The sequence below is a fragment of the Colossoma macropomum genome, unplaced genomic scaffold (assembly GCF_904425465.1).
Source record: "Colossoma macropomum unplaced genomic scaffold, Colossoma_macropomum, whole genome shotgun sequence".
Lineage (NCBI taxonomy): Eukaryota > Metazoa > Chordata > Actinopteri > Characiformes > Serrasalmidae > Colossoma > Colossoma macropomum.
In genome coordinates, this window is record NW_023494790.1 from 37,006,032 (window position 1) to 37,024,155 (window position 18,124).

The 18,124-nt window shown below is 39.4% G+C and overlaps 1 long non-coding RNA gene across 2 annotated transcripts; it reads right to left on the minus strand.

Moving 5' to 3' along the window:
* Positions 1–5,078: 5,078 nt before the first annotated feature.
* On the minus strand, positions 5,079–18,000 carry LOC118808904. Of its 2 annotated transcripts, none has more exons than XR_005007319.1 (3): positions 17,850–17,988; positions 7,240–7,347; positions 5,079–5,366 (listed from the first exon to the last, which is right to left on the minus strand). It is a non-coding gene; the product is annotated as an uncharacterized LOC118808904 (long non-coding RNA). The 2 variants fall into 2 exon arrangements; XR_005007320.1 differs by lacking the exon at positions 5,079–5,366 and adding an exon at positions 5,673–5,692 and having other exon boundaries at positions 17,850–18,000.
* Positions 18,001–18,124: the final 124 nt, after the last annotated feature.

The following is an 18,124-nucleotide window of genomic DNA, read 5'->3' on the forward strand; positions in this document are numbered from 1 at the left end:
TTAGCGAAGCGTATCGTAGCCGAAGCCGTTACGGAATTTGAAAAGATGCTTCCGAGGCCTGTTTATCGCAGGTGAGGCTCCCCTGCATGTTAGCCGTTTTTCAGACGAGCTAAGCCATCCTCGGCCACTTTAACGGCCCCACAAAGTTTCGCTGGTGAACCTTAAGTGCTCGGTCGCCTCGTCTCGGCTCATGGCGCTGTTCAAACCCGGGATAACGGCTCTGTTTTCAGGCGAAACAACCGTCTCCGGAGCCCTCCGCTCCCCCTCCCTCCCTCAGCATCTTCTCCCTCTCTCTCTCTCTCTCACTCTCTCTCCTCCGCCGTGTCCTCCTCCTCCTTCTCCTTCTCCTCCTGCTCCCCCTTCACCGCTTTCCGCACAAAAACAACCTCGAATCGTGCTCCGAAGCCGGTTTGGAGGCTCCCGTTCGGGCCCCAAACAGCCTCGCGAACCGCGATTTAAACGTCTTCACGTAAAATCTCTCTAACGGTCTCCTCTTCCCTCCTTCGCCTCCTGCGTTATTTTTTTCCCCACCCGAATTCGGACAAGTCCCGCCCTCGCCGCGCTGCGATTGGCCAGCGCTTCCTACTCCCGCGCTCGGATTGGCTAGCAGCATCCCGCGGGCAGCGAACTCTTAGCCAATCACAGTGCAGGAGGGACGCTTCTGCCCAATCGCAGCGCAGGGGCGGCGGGGATTTGGCGGAATACAGGCGCGGGAAAAAAATATAACGCTCTGCTTCGAAGCAGCAGCAGCAGCAGCAGCATCCGGGTCCCTCTTCCTCCCGGCCCCTCCCTTCCTGACTGGCTCTGCGCACTCCCCCGCAGCATCTCTCTGTTTGGGTTTTAGTCCATAATCCTCTTCTTTTCAGAGGTTTTTTCTGCTTTTTTATTTTCTCTTTGTAGCGTGGCTGTTCGTGAGAGCTGTTCTTTTCATGTTTGCCCCTCCCTCGGCCAGAGACTTAAAGATAATCCTCCTGTACGTGTCCCAGTCCTCCTTCCTCAGTATCTCCGGTTAGGATTTTGAGGCCTACTGTAGAGACCCTCAACCCTCAACAAGTCAATTCATGATTCAAGCTGAATGAATGGTTCCATTATTCTGAATTAAGCGGCTGTCTGCATTCAGAAATGGCCTGTGAGGTAGTAGGGATGTAAACTAGGCTTAAAGACCCAGAGAGCCTAAATCTGTGGCTGCGTCCCAATTGTGCACTACGCACTAATATCATACAGTATATACTGCGTACTAATCTTAATAGTATGAGCTCGACAGGTTAGTACACAAAATATTAACATACTACGCCGTTCTTACTAACAGGAAGTGACGAACCGTTGCTATGACAACGCACATCATAGCAAGCCAGACTCTGAAGGCTGGCTAACAAATTAACGTGCGTTCACAAACAAATTTCTTACAGAAACGCTGACGAATGAAAACATGAGTAAGAGTAACACATTTGGGTTTTTTACAGAATATTTCACAAATTTGTGATGAACTAATTTATACACCATTTCTGGTCTGGCTACCACCACAGCTGCCGTCGCGTCACCATCCGCCGAAGCCCCTCCCTTTCCGTTTCCCTTTGAATTATGGGACAATAGTGTCCATCATTACTATACTCAAAAATCGACTGGTTCTAAGTATGCATTGTGGATTTTTGAGTATACTCAACTTTGACACTTGTGACTATACTACATACTACATACTCAAACACTAGTTCGTATTAGTGTTAAGTGTGCAATTGGGACGCAGCGAATGGTTACATTATTGTGAATTAAGCAGCTGTCTGCAATTAGAAATGACCCGTGAGGTACTATGGATGTAAACTTTAGGCTTAAAGACCCAGAGAGCCTAAATCTGTGTGTTCTTTCTAATTAGGTTCTTCTAGTTATTGTAGACAAACAGTAAACTGAGTACTAAGTTTACCCTTTGAATAATGTTCCAATGACCAATGTGTTTCTCCATATTTACCTCAATGTAAACTGGGGGGTCCTAATCTTGCATAACGCTTCCATAAGCATGCCCCTGACCAATCACAAGGCTCTTGCCGCCCACACAAAACAGTTTCAGAATCAGAGAAACTTAGCGAGCTAAAGCCAACCCAGCATAACCGAAAGCTAGCAAGCTAGACCAGCTGTCTGTATCTGATTGTCACTGCTGTTCGTTTGGCTGTTCCTTCATACATGCATTGCTTCGTCCGTCCGTTCATCTGAATGTCTGTATGTTCGTGACATTGGTCATTCAGTTACCATCACATAAAGACTGGATAATGATTTTAGTTCTGTATTAGGGGCGAAGCAGGCTAGGAGTGTTGGATAGACAGCTGTCAATCAAACTGCCCATTAGCCCACAAAGTTCTCAGATAGGCCTGATCAGTGGCTTCTAAGCTGTATTTTATCATATTTATATCTTATATTTTTCATTCAAGCTTTGCTGGACGTTTAATACAACACTCAAGTTTAGTTTCGCACAAACATGTTTATATTTCACTCTATGTTCCCTGGGAACTAGGAAACTATGCAAACAAGTTTTACATTTATATTAAAATTAACAAAAAACCTACCAAAATGAATAAACATTTCTGAAAACTCTAATACTCGCTATGTTTCAACTTTGACTGTAAAGCGATTAAAGGTGTTTTCTTGGTAAAATGTCCTAAAACTGTGCTCTACACCACATGTATCAGTCTCCAGTCCTCCTGGGCTAAAACACTGCAGACTTCAGCACCCTGCCTCATTAAACACTAATTAGCAAGGCCTTAATGAGCTGAACTCAGAGCGTTAGTCTCCACACTAACGCTAATCTCCACAGCAGTTTGGCCTGGAAGGTGCCCACTTTCACACGCCTGCTTTGCACCATGTACGATTTGGGGATTTGGAGACCTCTCTGGTAGAAATGTGTAACTGCATGCAGCATGTAGAAGAGCACTTTGTAACATGGGTTGTGCTTCAGTCTCCTTTCCCGGGTGATTGCAGGAGAATTCAAAGAGAACTCAGTCTAAACCTGGTGAGGGATGCCTCTTCTGAGGATGTGAGCGAATTATCTACTACTGTCATCATATTTTCATCAGTATAATGTTGATTTTGAGATCATTTGAGACCCAAACATCGAGCTTGAGCGTATGACATTAATACATAAAGACGTGCGTTGTGGTCCCAAAAAAACACAGAGAAATCCGACTCGCAGCTATCCATGGCCGGAAGTCCAAGAGAGTACAATTGGCCTCGCTGTCTGGGTGGGGAAATGGGCCACCAGTCTCGGCCCATTACTTAGCGTGATGCTAGTCAGCACAGGTGTCTGTTAGCTGACGGTTAGCATTCTCCTCCGAGCGCGTTCAGCTGTCCAATGACGTTGCGGTAGTGGCAGCTCGAAAAGATGCGCTGGCATTTCACAGGTCTCAAAGGAAGTCTGTGCTAGCTTTCGCCCTCCTAGTGCTGGTGGTATCGTGTGATTGAAGTCCTAACTAGAGGGTGGAATTGGATACGACACCTGATTCAGGGAGATTTATGGTGCACACTTGGTGCAGCTTTAAGAGAATAGTTACCACAGGTTAGTACTCAGGGGAGATTTCAACACACTGGGTAAGAGCAGGGGTGTCAAACTCAACCACTAAAGGGGCCATATTAAAAAATCTCAACAAATCTGTGGGTCAGAGACAAAAATGTTTTTATTTCATTTTCAATTAATGTTGTGCTGTAACCCAAACTGGCCATTGTTTATTCAAAATATGCAAAAAATATTGAAATATTACACAAATACTTGAAATATTCAAAATTTAAATGTCTCCAGGAATTCAGTCTTTTAAAAATACATATTTGCTTGAACTGTGTAGAGCTGAGGTGTAACCGCTGTCCCATAGATTGTTGTTGGGGGAGGAGAGTCAGAGCACACATTATGTTGCAGTGCATGCTGGGGACTGTAGTGCAGCGCACTGTGACACAGGCTAATATTAATAGAAAATTAAAATACTTGGGGGTTGGATAGGATTGTGTCGCAGGCCTGATCTGGCTCACGGGCCTTGTGTTTGACACATGGGGGTTAGAGGCATTGCAGCTTGGTAGGGTGAGTATTTTGGAATGTTGTTCCTCCAAAATATTTTTTCTAAAGCTATTTTAGTGTGTTTTTTGGTTAAATGTGTGCCTCCAGTGTAAAATATTGCAGAAAAGTGACTTCCCAAAGGCTTCCATTGTGCATAGAACCCCATTTAACTTGCATATAAAATGGTCTTGTCAGCACAATAGCATAAAAATCATAGGCTATGACGATAGCATAACATTTCCCTGTGCTGTTGTGTGAACTATAAATGGGTGCGTTTATGTATTCACTGAAAATGAAAATGTTTTGTATAACATAGTTATTAACCTATTAGATTAATAGCCAGTTTTCTGACACTAGTAGCTTCATTTGCCTTCAAAAGTTTCAAAGCTAATTAGACTATTTATTAATTATTTTTTAATCTCTTCACCTTCACAGTTCTCACACTTAACTGTGAACAACCTGATCTTTGTTACATTCATTCACAGCACTGCATGTACTATGACTTGCTTAAAGGGGAATTTAATTGATTTTTCAACATTTCTGCAAAATTAATTGGTTAAGATGTAAACAGAGTCGTTCGGAGTGGTTTGGTGTGAAACGCTCTGTTCTAGAGAAACTTACCGAGTCAGAATTGTTCACAGTGGTGGTGATAGGAACCAGACGTCCACCTCTAAAAGCTCCCTCAGATACTGTTTTATGATAGTTTTGAAAAGATTTTGGCTTTAGAACCTGCATTTTGAAAGTGTATTGATGGTGGTGAGCTACATGGTGGCGTTGTTAAGCAAAGAACAATTCTTTTCATATTTTGATTTATCACCATTTCATATGTATGTATGTATGTATAATACATTTGTATGTATCTATACTACACATTTATACATATACACGTACATATACTTATACACACTGTAAAGACATCTGATCTGATTCTCCTCAGTGAACCATGACTATGACTTTGAAAAATCAGTGGAATTCTTCTTTGAATGTGCAAAAAAAACATCAAAAGTGGAAAATCAACCTCAAGTTACATTCAAGAAAATACGAAGCATTAACAGTTATACTGATTTTATTGAAAAATCTTAACTGAACATTGTTTTTCCTACATAAAGAGAAATAACTGATGACCAGATCTAAATACAGTGGCTTCTTCTTGCTGCTATGTTTACAAATGACATGGGCATTATCAGTGACATCATCAAGACGTCTCCATTTCAGAAGAGGCAAATTCCTGGACTTTGCGGCACCGACACCCCCTCTGCCGTCGTTAAAATGGTTCAGTCCAGCGCACAATGCAGTGAGGAATGCAGGGATATTGGAGGACCCAAAGAAGGAGCACCTGTGTGACACAACAGTGAAGAAGTTGGCAGATGAGATCACGGCTGACTCGGACTAACTGGTCCACAAGATCCTTTTCATCCCCTCCACTGACCACAAGCACGGTGACTGAATGCTGCTAAATTCAGAACTGTCTAACATTGTGCATCATTAAAATTAAAGGGGAATTCCACCAATTTTTTAAATTTTCTGTATAACTCAGTTGTGTGAATATAAATAAAGTCATTCATAGTGGTTTAATGTGAAATGCATTTGCAGAGAAACTTACAGGTTCAGATTTCTTTACAGTGGTGGTGATATGGTGATAGGAATCAGGGGTCGCCACGACTACAACACAAATATAGACATTTTATTTACTATCCAAAACCACCAGTGAACCTACACGAGTCTTCTGAGTTTATATGGAATGTTGATGATGGGAAAACAGTGGAAAGTTTTTGGGGACTATTTTATGTCACAACACCCTGCATGTATCCCTCCACCTTGAGTTTTAAGGCCACAATCTTCTCAAAAATATCATAAAACAGTGTCTCACTCATCTGACAGTGAATTCATAACCATTTCATGTAGTAACTTTCTGTGAGGGAGCTTTTAGAGGTGGACGTCTGGTTCCTATCACCACCACTGTGAACAGTTCTGACTCTGTAAGTTTCTCGAGAACAGAGCGTTTCACACCAAACCACTCTGAATGTCTCTGTTTGCATCTTAACCAATTAATTATGTAGAATTTTTGAAAAATCAGTGGAATAAATACCGAAAAGAGGTATCTATTTTAAAGAAGAAAAAAGCCTCATAATACACATGCATTATAAAACGTACACATAAAGATGGAACCAATCCAATATCCAGTAAAGATATCGGGCCGATACCAACAGAAAAATCAGATATCAGAGTATAAAAACAGAGCAAACCCCCAATCTAATTCTGTAACAAATCTAGTCTGACATAACACAGAATTACAGTGGAGTGAAACGATTAGGTCATGTGATCACAGTAGACATAGGCTAATGCTAACAAAAGAACAGCACAAATCTAGCTGAGTATTCTACTAGAATTACAATTCCTTTATTTTAAATTTGCACACATTTGCTCTGTAAGTTATATTTCTACTTTTTTATGAAAGAGAATTAAAACAAAACTTGACTTTGATTCATGGCCATGTTGTTAGCTGTACTCCTTCCTGTAGGGCAGCAGAGTGAGCAGTTTGCGTGTGATACTTTTAGATGATCTTCTTAATCCTTGTGTGGTGTTGATGTGTTTGTGGTCAGTGGTCTGCTGGACCCACCACATTATTGTTTTTAAATCAATGCAGCCACAATAATTTATGTCAAAATACCAGATGTTTAAAATATCACAAGTGGTCAGTGTAGGGTTCTCCTTTAGCAGCTGTAGCCAGTCAGCAGCCTGTCCATGTTGTCCACCCTCACACACACACACACACATATACAAACTCATACACACACACACACACACTCACACACACACACACACATATACAAACTCATACACACACAGACACACACACACTAACAGCGGGCCATGTAGGAGGACAACAGAGTGAAGGACACAGCACCTCCACACTCCCCGCAGGTTCACCCAACACCGCATGTGTAATATAAATGTGTGGGGGGTGAACAGAGTGAAGACACTGAAAATGGGTTATTTTATATGTTCTTCACAGAAAATGAGCAAAGACCAAGAATCTGAGGTTGGAATAATAATAAATCACATCATTTTTATCTTTTGGTAAACATTGGAAATGGGTCCCACAGACCTGAACACCACACAAGGGTTAAGTGAAGTGTTCCGAATAAAAATAGCTCATTTTAAAGCAGATTTAAAACAGATATTGCAAATGAAAAAGTGCTTCTTACCTTTGAAACAGACATTTTTCCTCTCATGAGGCTGCAGCGGCGCTTTTCACACAGGCCTCAAAAGCCTCCAGCAGCTCCTTACAGCCCTCTGGCCCCTTCGCCTGGACACTGCAGGACGGACAACACCAGATAACGGCTTACAGACTTCAGCAAAGACATCGCACCCATCACTTAATGGACTCTGGCGAAGGGCGGTTGATATGTCAAAAATATGACACAGAATGCTCTTTAAAAAGGGTTTTTCAGGGGTTCTTTAGTAAAGGGAATGTTTCTATTTACAGCCATGCATTCTACATAGAACCATTTGCATGCTAAGATGGTTCTTTGCATAGTGAAATGTTTTTCAGAGTCATGGAAATTGTTGTGTGTTTCTATATAACACCAAAAAGGGTTCTGCCATTGGTATGATATCATGTTTGCAACAATAGAAGAACCCTTTTTGGTGCTATATAGTACCATACACAGCACATTCTTTATCAATCTGAAGAACCATTTCACCATGCAAAGAACCATTTAAGCACGCAAATGGTACTATGCAGAACACAGGGCGCAGGGTTCCTTATACTAAAGAACCATGGAATGGAAAAAAGATGGAAGAACCATCTTTTTCAAGTGTGTACTTGAAGACATTCAATAAATTTGTCAAAATATTCAAAGACCATTCAAATAACTGAAAGGGGTTTATGAAAAGGGTTCTATATAGCCGCAAAAGGGGTTCTTCTATTGATACAGGCTTGACATCATAACAATAGAAAAACCCTATTTGGTGCTATATAGAACGCTTTTCAAAAACGTTCTATAGAGAACCATCTACAGCACATTTTCCATCAATCTGAAAAACCCTGTCATGATGCAAAGAACCTTTAATCATGCAAAGGGTTCTTTGAGTGTTCATCGTTCTATATAGAACCATTTTCTTTACTAAAGATTGTTCTGCACTGTGCGATAAAGCCGGCATGGCTGAGTTTAGCACAAGAGAAGCTTAAAAGCAACAATAAGACAACAATAGAGCAACATTTAGTTATGAAGGTGAAATATGTTTTGAGCTTTTTAATATTGTTGTAGAATATTTAAATATTCAAGATAATATTTAATACAATATTCAAAGTTGTTAGATTACTGCAGCTCTTTTTTGTTTGTTAGATTTTTTGGAAACAAGTTGAAATGGACAAAATGCACCAACAGAAAAAAGGACTATAAAAATATGAATTTGATTAAATATGAATATGATGATTGTTTTTTTTATTCAAAGTTTGCAGAAACAATGCAGTTCTAATAGAATATGAAATAAAAAAATAAAAAATAAAATAAAAAAGTTTGTTCAAAACCTGAATAAATATGATGACATCATAATGGTCCGACATCCAATCAGCAACTTGTTACTATGCCGTTTATAGAGTTACTCTACACTGCCTGTCGTTGTTTACAGGCTCTCAATAATTGATCTATATAGCCTTTTTATGACTTATGCAGTTGTCCAGTGTTCTAGAAGTATCATAACACCCATCATCCCAGATGTCAGTCCGCTGGCTTAATACACTGAGCACTGAGCTAGAATAAAATTATTTACTAAACTCATTTACAAACTAGAACTAAAGAAAGGAAGGAAGGAAAATAAGTAGACTGGACCGTAAGTGGAAAATGAGTGATGATAAGTGGAATTTTGTCTATTACTCTGCTTAAACACTGGTGGGCCGCCCAGAAAACGCTGAACAAAATGCCAGTGGACCACCAGCTTTGCAATCAGTGGGCCAACAGTGGTTCACCATCCTCTTGCTATCAGAAATGATACCCATAATCTACTCAGAAGAGCGTATCATGATGCAATTTCTCACAATAAAAATAGCATGTCGCTGTTGTCGGAAGAAAACCTCGTATCTCCAAAATGGTAACTTTACAGGAGAAGGAAAAAACATACTTTACTTTTAATGTAAGTCAATGGAACCAGACATTTTTCCACGTCATTTTGGATCATTTTTTTTAGTCCGTTCATCATGGAACTTACATAAAATGTAAAAGGTAACAGGTATTTTCAAATTATGTCAAAAACTGAAAAATGTCAAAAATGGAGGTACGAGGTTTTCTTCCGACAACAGCCATATCCTCGTATTGCCCACCTCCAACTCCCTCTGTTGAATATCTAACCAAAACCCTGTGTTACCCAGCTAACATGCCGGCTGGACAGCGATATGTGACGTGCGAAAGTGCTGCACATGCATGTGCACTAAATTTGATGCTGAACGTGCGTGAGGGGGTTTCGAAGGAGCTCGTTTTCCATCGACTCAAAGAAAGCCGCGCAGGGCCGATGACTCCTGTCCCTGACCTCTGTCCTTTGAAACGAAAGCCGATAGGTCAGTGTCTTCAGCTGTTATGTAACATCAGTGCGCCGCATTTCCACTCAGTTTGGCTCGATGTGAATTACATCAACCTAAAATCAAAACTGATCTTTTATATCAGTTGTAAAAGATATGAAACGTGATTCATCATATCGTATCATTTAAAAGACAGAATTCTTGTTTTCTTTTCATCTTCCATCAAAATGTAGCAACTTGTCACCCACCTTTAAAACCTGTTCTGATTTTGTGATGATGTCACTATGCACCAGTGGGCGGGAAAAAGTAATATTCACCAATAATATCATGTTTCGCCTCAATGCTCAGCTGCTCAGAGACCTTCCCTAATACATCACAGTATGCAGGGAAAATGTGTTATAATTCCTGATTCACATTTATGTTATGCAGCATCTGCCACAAATACAAGACCCTCCAAACAAAGCTGAAGCTGAAGGAATACAAAAAATAATTTGCATAGTTTTCCTCTTTACCTAAATATAGTTCATTTGCCAGAACATGTTTGGTGTCCAAAGTTTGCTTCTTTAGTTTTGCACTGGAGCTTTGAGGCTAATGTAGCCAACAAGGAATGGAAGGTTAGCACAGTGCAAACTGCATGGGGAAAAACATCACATGTACCAAATTGAATAGAATAGAATTGAATTGAATTAAATTAAATAAAGCAGTTTGTTACCTACATTAGCCTTGTAGCTCAAGCACAAAGCTAAAGAAAGCAAACGTTGGACACATATGAGAAATAGCTAAATAATTAGCATCGTGCAAACAGCGCTAATTGGTGTACAAAGCTTTCATTACTTGTTAACTACATTAGCTTCATAGCTGAAGCAAAACAGAGCAAACTCTGTACACAAATAACAAATAGCTGAACAATTAGCAACACGAAAAGAGTGCTAATAGGCCCTTTTCACATTTCCACGATTTTTCTGCAGGATAACGATTTTTCCGCTATAGCAACGACCATAACAAAGAGGATGAGTACAGAGTGTACAGCTCACTCAAGTGTTTGAGTCTGAAGCAAAAACAACCTTATCTCAGTTTCAGTGGTTTGTCAGAGGAAAAATGTGTTTGTGTGGTTAACAAAGGAATAAACTTTCCTTTGACTAACGTTAACGTGCAGTTTGTGCTTTAAAGTTGCTGCTGCAGCCGCTTTCAGAGGAACAGTTTTCATTTCAGTTCCTTAAAGCTGTCAGTATCTGAGAGAGCGAGAGCTCAGCGGGGAGTAGATGTTCGTTCACTGGAGTTGGTGTTTGTGTAAAACATCTACAGTGGAGCTATAGACCAGAACGACCTGGCGCGCCCCCTGCTGGCATGTGTGCATCTTTAGCTTTTTGCCAACTAGTTCATTGGTAACAAGCTGCTTCAACATCTCCAGCTAACATGGCTAATCTAGCGCTTTGGTTACAGTTAGTTTCACCTCCATCGATTTATCACTCTGAAGATGTTAGCTGATCTTTCTGTGCTCTGATAGCTGTGAAGAATTTTTCTATTTATATCCTTTATTTAGTCTGGACTCCCACATTGTGGTGTCTTCTGTTCTCCAACAGTCCTGGACACGTCCTCGAATGCCAATCTTGGCAACTATGACAAAGATAAAGTGACACACCTTTCTGTGGTGGCTGAAGTGATACGAACGCCAGCGTTTCTGAGATTAACAATAAGTCCATCACGTGATAGCAGAACTTGTTTTACCAAGAGTTTACGCACTTCTGTTTATTGACTTCCGTGAGGGCCTATCATTGCTTGTTAGCCTTGTTAGCCTTGTAGCTTGAGCACAAAACTAAAGAATAGCTAAACAATTAGCATCATGCAAAGAGTTTGCACAATAATATGCACATATGCTTCCAGTTAGCTACATTAGCCTTATTTCATAGTGTTAAAACTGCATAAGCAAACTTCAGACACCAAATATATTTTCGCTGATTACATTTGGATTAAAGGGAAAAACTTAGTAAATGTGATTTTTTCCCCAAGCTAATACTTTTACACGCACTTAATAATCTGACAACTGCAGTAACTGGTTCAGCGTGTTTACATGCTCTTGAGTAATCAGATAATGGGGAAACTCTGGTTCTACATGAGTCAGGCAGTAATCAGATTTCTGCTTTACAACCAGCCAATAAAGTCAGAGATGAAGACGTGCCGTAAACATAATGTAAAACTCAAACTTTGTGCTGTTTTATTTAAACATCGAGCCACTTTACCACAAAATATGAGTATAAAACATCTAGAAGATGAAGAACATTTAAATGCTTAATTTCGTCAAATGCATTTGGTTTCGGTGTCGCTGCAAAAGTGTTTTGCTGGATCTTGCGGGTGTCTGTTTTTTCACACAGGCGCAGACTGAGAGAAACGAAAGAAATCAGAGTAAGAGTTCACATGCATCAAAAAACCCATTACTGAGCTCAAATCCAGCCTCTTTATCCAATAGGCCTTAATCCAATCTAAGAATCAGAGTGTGGTTTAAAAGACCACTTAAATAATCAGATAACTGCAGAAATCCATTAATGGTCAGATTATTAAGTGCATATAAATGCACTCAGAGTAAAAGTTGAACGTTGTTTGCCCCTGCATGGAATCCTTTCAGTGAAGCTCATAATGTGACGTTTGATAAAATCTGCTCTATTCATACATAACGTTTCTATATAAATTAGCATAATTGCCATAAGTATAATCTCAGACACTGAGGCAGAGAGAATCTTGTAATGTGACCCATATGATGGAATCCAGGACAAATGACCTGCCATCCTTCCCATGTCCTGCATGCGGGGGTTATTTTAGGGTGACTATATTTAAGTTGCAGATATACATTACCTTGAGTTCCTGCTAAACACAGCACTGCACAGAGACACGAATGCTGGTTTCTCTGAGCTGATATTTACACTGATGATCATTAGTGCTGTTCTATTAATGGTGTAAAGGCATAGAAAGAGCCTTCCAAGGCATGTAAACATTACAGTAATCATGTCCTGCTTGACTGTATCTTTTATTTTCCACCTTTTTTAGCATTATTATACACCGATCAGGCATAACATTATGACCACCTCCTCGTTTCCACGCTCATTGTCCATTTTATCAGCTCCACTTACTATATAGGTGCACTTTGTAGTTCTACAGTTACAGACTGTAGTCCATCTGTTTCTCTGATACTTTGTTAGCCCCGTTTTACCCTGTTCTTCAGTGGTCAGGACCCCCATGGACCCTCACAGAGCAGGTACTATTTGGGTGGTGGATCATTCTCAGCACTGCAGTAACACTGACGTGGTGGTGGTGGTGTTAGTGTGTGTTGTGCTGGTACGAGTGGATCAGACACAGCAGTGCTGCTGGAGTTTTTAAACACTGTGTCCACTCACTGTCCACTCTATTAGACACCCCTACCTTGTCAGTCCACCTTGTAGATGTAAAGTCAGAGACGATAGCTCATCTGCTGCTGCACAGTTTGTGTTGGTCATCCTCTAGTCCTTCATCAGTGGTCACAGGACGCTGCCCACAGGACGCTGTTGGCTGGATATTTTTGGTTGGTGGACTATTCTCAGTCCAGCAGTGACACTGAGGTGTTTAAAACTCCAGCAGCACTGCTGTGTCTGATCCACTCAGACCAGCGCAACACACACTAACACACCACCACCACATCAGTGTCACTGCAGTGCTGAGAATGATCCACCACCCAAATAGTACCTGCTCTGTGAGGGTCCATGGGGGTCCTGACCACTGAAGAACAGGGTAAAAGGGGGCTAACAAAGTATCAGAGAAACAGATGGACTACAGTCTGTAACTGTAGAACTACAAAGTGCACCTATATAGTAAGTGGAGCTGATAAAATGGACAATGAGCGTAGAAACAAGGATGTGGTCCGAATGTTATGCCTGATCGGTGTATTTATTTAGTGATGGTGCTGAAGTGACAAGCTTTGCAGTGACTCGGCTGCAATCATTAAATGGTTGCTGCATTTCATTAAATGACTGCAATCATTAAATGACCACAACAGTAATCATTAAATGAACGCAGACGATTACTGCCTGATAAAGACGTCCCTCTCGCTGGACCTTTAAAGGAAAACTCCAGCGTTTTTCATCCTGCTGTTGCTTCAGCATCTGCTTATTGGCCTCTATTAGAAATATGTTTCGAGTTCATGGGTTTTCTGTTCTATTCTAATTGCAGGGGGGCCTATCAGAATTACTGTCCATGGTAATCGACTGTACGCTGAGGTTGTAGCAGACAGAGATTATGTTGATAATATCTAGAACATTCCTTTAAGGCTGCAAATATCAGGGATATAAACTGATAATGGGTCAACTGGTGCATTTGATGGGCCTCATGAATGCTCACAGCATGATGCTACACTCTTAAAAAAGGTGGTTCCTCAAAGGGTCTTTGCATTGTAAAAGGGTTCCTTAGATCGCTGAGAATATTCTGTAGATGGTTCTATATAGAACCTTTTTGAAAAGGGTTTTGCTGTTGTTTCAATGTCAAGCTTGTAATAGCAGAAGAACCCTTTTTGGTGCCATATAGAACCCTTTTCAAAAAGGTTCTATATAGAACCATCTACAGCACATTCTCAGCAATCTGAAGAACCCTTTGGCGATGCAAAGAACCCTTTAATCATGCAAAGGGTTCTTTGAGTGTTCATGGTTGCTTATAGAACCATTTTTCTTATTAAATTACCCTAAAAGTACCATCAGTCCTCTTCAGCAGACTGTCTGTGTTGAAGCTTTCTGCACGGCTGTTTTTATGGCATGACCTTTGGCCTATAGTCTTAAAAATTGTTCTTCAAGGGTTCTTTAGTGAAGAAAATGGTTCTATAAGGAACCATGAACACTCAAAGAACGCTTTGCATGATTAAAAGGTTCTTTGCATCACGTAAGAGCTCTTCAGAATGTGCTGTAGATGGTTCTGTATAGATCCTTTTTGAAAAGGGTTCTGTATAGCACCCAAAACAGTGCTTGTATTGTCACAATGTTAAGTTTGTTACAATAGAAGAACCCTTTTGGGTGCTAAACAGAACCCTTTTCAAAAGGTTCTACAGCACGTTCTGCATCAATCTAAAGAAGCCTTTCATGATGCAATTCATGATGATTGTTTATGGTTCCTTATAAAACCTTTACTAAAGAACCCTTGAAGAACCGTAATTTTAAATGTATAATTTAAAACTATGTGCTTAAAAAGGTGGTTCTTCAAGAGTTCTTTAGTGAAGAAAATGGTTCTTTAAGGAACCATGAACACTCAAAGAACCCTTTGTATGATTAAAGGGATCTTTGCATCATAAAAGGGTTCTTCAGAGTGTGTTGTAGATGGCTCTATATACAGGACCTTTTTGAAAAGGGTTCTGTGTAGCACCCAAAAGAGCGCTTCTATTGTTATCATGTTAAGCTTGTAACAGTAGAAGAACCCTTTTGGGTGCTATATAAAACACTTTTCAAAAAGGTTCTATATAGGACCATCTATAGCACATTCTCCATCAATCTGAAGAACCGTTCCACCATGCAGAGAACCATTTAAGCATGAAATGCTTTTTGCGAGTGTCAGCAAAGGGCACGTAGTAGACACCAAAACAGAGGAACAAACATTCTGCTTCAGATAAAGGTACTTACTTGCTAAAGATGGTTCTATATAGAACCTTTTTGAAAAGGGTTCTCTACAGCACTCAAAAAGGTGCTTCTATTGTTATGATGTGAAGCTTGTAACAATAGAGAACACTTTTCAAAAAGGTTCTATATAGAACCATCTACAGCACATTCTCCATTAATCTGAAGAACCCTTTCATGATGCAAAGAACCCTTTCATCATGCAAAGCATTCTTTGAGTATTTCATGGTTCTTTATGGAACCATTTTCTTTACTAAAGAACCTTGAAGAACCATCTTTTTGAAGAGTGTAAGCAAAGGGCACATATTATACACCAAAACGTAGGAACAAACATTCTGCTTCAGATGAAGGTACTTACTGGCAAAGGATGGTTCTATATAGAACCTTTTTTGAAAAGGGTTCCATACAGCACCCAAAAGGGTGCTTCTAACAATCGACAGCACGTTCTCCATTAATCTGAAGGACACTTTCATGATGCAAAGGGTTGTTTGGGTGTTCACAGTTCTATACAGAACCATTTTCTTCACTAAAGAACCCTAGAAGAACCACCTTTTTGAAGAGTGCAAGGGACAAGGTAGAAACTAACATTCTGCTCTAGATAAATGTACTTACAATTATAAAAACACATTAAAACATCACAATCGTATTAGTTTCACTCTCACTAGTGGCGTCACTGAATACCCGAAGTCACAGGAATGAAGACGTACAACTGAAACGTGAGCGACGTGTTTTAACATAGCAGCAGAACATGCTTTAACACAGCAACACATGGCTAAATTTCCGCCTGCATCATCACTTCTCCATATATGCCCCTCTCCCCCCACCCCCACCCCCATATACTGACTGCCTTACGCCCTTCACTAGGTCATCTTAACACTCAAACTCAGTTAATATTCAACCCCTCTGAGATTTAATCTCACATGCCGGCCAGTGCTTGAAGCAGCAGAGGCTTTGCAGAGTGGTGTAATGTAAGATAACACATATCTGATCCAGCAATATGTGTCAACCAAACGTAGAAAAACATTTACATTTTGTTCAATATAGGACCATCTACAGCACATTCTCCATCTTTTTTGATGCAAAGAACCTTTTAATCATGAAAAAGGTTCTTTGAGTGTTCACTGTTTTTTTGTAAAACCATTTTCTTTACTTAAAAATTACGGTTCTTCAAGGTTTTTTAGTAAAGAAAATGGTTCTATAAGGTACCGTGAACACTCAGAGAACCCTTTCATGATGCAAAGAACCCTTTAATCATGCAAAGGGTTCTTTGAGTGTTCATGGTTCTGTCTTAATTAAATTATCCTTGAAGAACCATAATTGTGTATGTTATTAATAAAAATAAAATTAAAAAATATATATATATCAAAACATCACAATCATATTACTATTATTCTCAGACCACAAAGATCCAGTCATGCGTGTTATGTGGTTGTCCAAGAATCTCAGTAACAGCTGGATGCATAGAAATCACATAATTCTGCGTTATGAGAATGTTGAATTTAACTTGAATTTAAAGGGAAATTCCACTTAGTCCTCAAATTCATCTGCATTATGAAATGGTTTAGGTGTAAAGAGAGTCAGAGTGGTTTGGTGTGAAATGCTCTGTTCTAGAGAAACTTACAGAGTCAGAATTGTTCACAGTGGTGGTGATAGGAACCAGATGTCCGCCTCTAAAAGCTCCCTCACAGAGAGTTACTACATGAAATGGTTATAAATACATGTCTGATGACTGAGACACAGTTTTAGTTTTGAGAAAGTTTTGGCCTTAAACATATTTCTTAAATTGAATAATGCAAAATCAGTGGAATTCCCCTTCAATGTATTAAATACATTTAATGAGCATTTAATAGTCACAATTTGATGTCATGAGCAATTTGATTCAAAGTAATTGAATTTAGTAAACATTGAGCATTTAAAAGTAGTAAATAATTGGATTTAAAGGGGATTTAAAAATAAAAAGCAACTGAATTTAATTAGCATTTAAAGTAGTAAGTACCTAAATTGAGTAAGCATTCAAAAGTAGTAATTAAATTTAACAAGCATTTAAAAGTCTTAAATAATGGAATTTAATAAGCATTCACAATTAGTAAGTTATGACATGTAAGTATTTAAATGTGGTAAGTAATTGAATTGAATGCACATTTAAAAGTAGTAAATAACTGAATTTGCTAAGCATTTAAAAGTAATAAGTAACTGCATTTAATAAGCATATAAAAGTAGTAGGTAACAGCATTTAAAAGTAGTAAGTAACAGCATTTAATAAGCATTTAAAAGGAATAAATAACTAAATTTGGTGAGCATATAAAAGTAGTAGGTAACTGCATTTAATAAGCATTTAAAAGTAATAAGTAACTGCATTTAATAAGTATATGAAAGTAGTAAGTAACAGCATTTAAAAGCAGTAACAGCATTTAATAAGCATTTAAAAGGAATAAATAACTAAATTTGGTGAGCATTTAAAAGTAGTAAATAACTGCATTTAATAAGCATATAAAAGTAATAAGTAACTGCATTTAAAAAGCATTAAAAGTAGTAAGTAACTGCGTTTAATAAGCATATGAAAGTAGTAAATAACTGCATTTAATAAGCATTTAAAATTATTAAATAACTGCATGTATTAAGCATGGAAACATAGTAAATAATTAAATGTTATTGTTTGTATGGATCTGGACCTCACCATTTGTCCACTTCCTCTTTGAGCACCTGGCACTGGGCAGGAACGTCTGCGGACTCTGGCATGACGAGAGTTTGTGTGTGTATATGAAAAAGAGATGTTGCTCTGGGAAAAAAGTCCTTGAAGAAAAAAATACGAGAGGGGTTACAATATATAGGAGGAGAGTCCAGAGAGTGGGAGGGGAAAAGGGAGGAGAGAGAGAAAGAGCGAGAGAGAGAGAGAGAGAGCGAGAGAGAGAGAGAGAGAGAGAGAGAGAGAGATGTGAATTGCAATTGCAG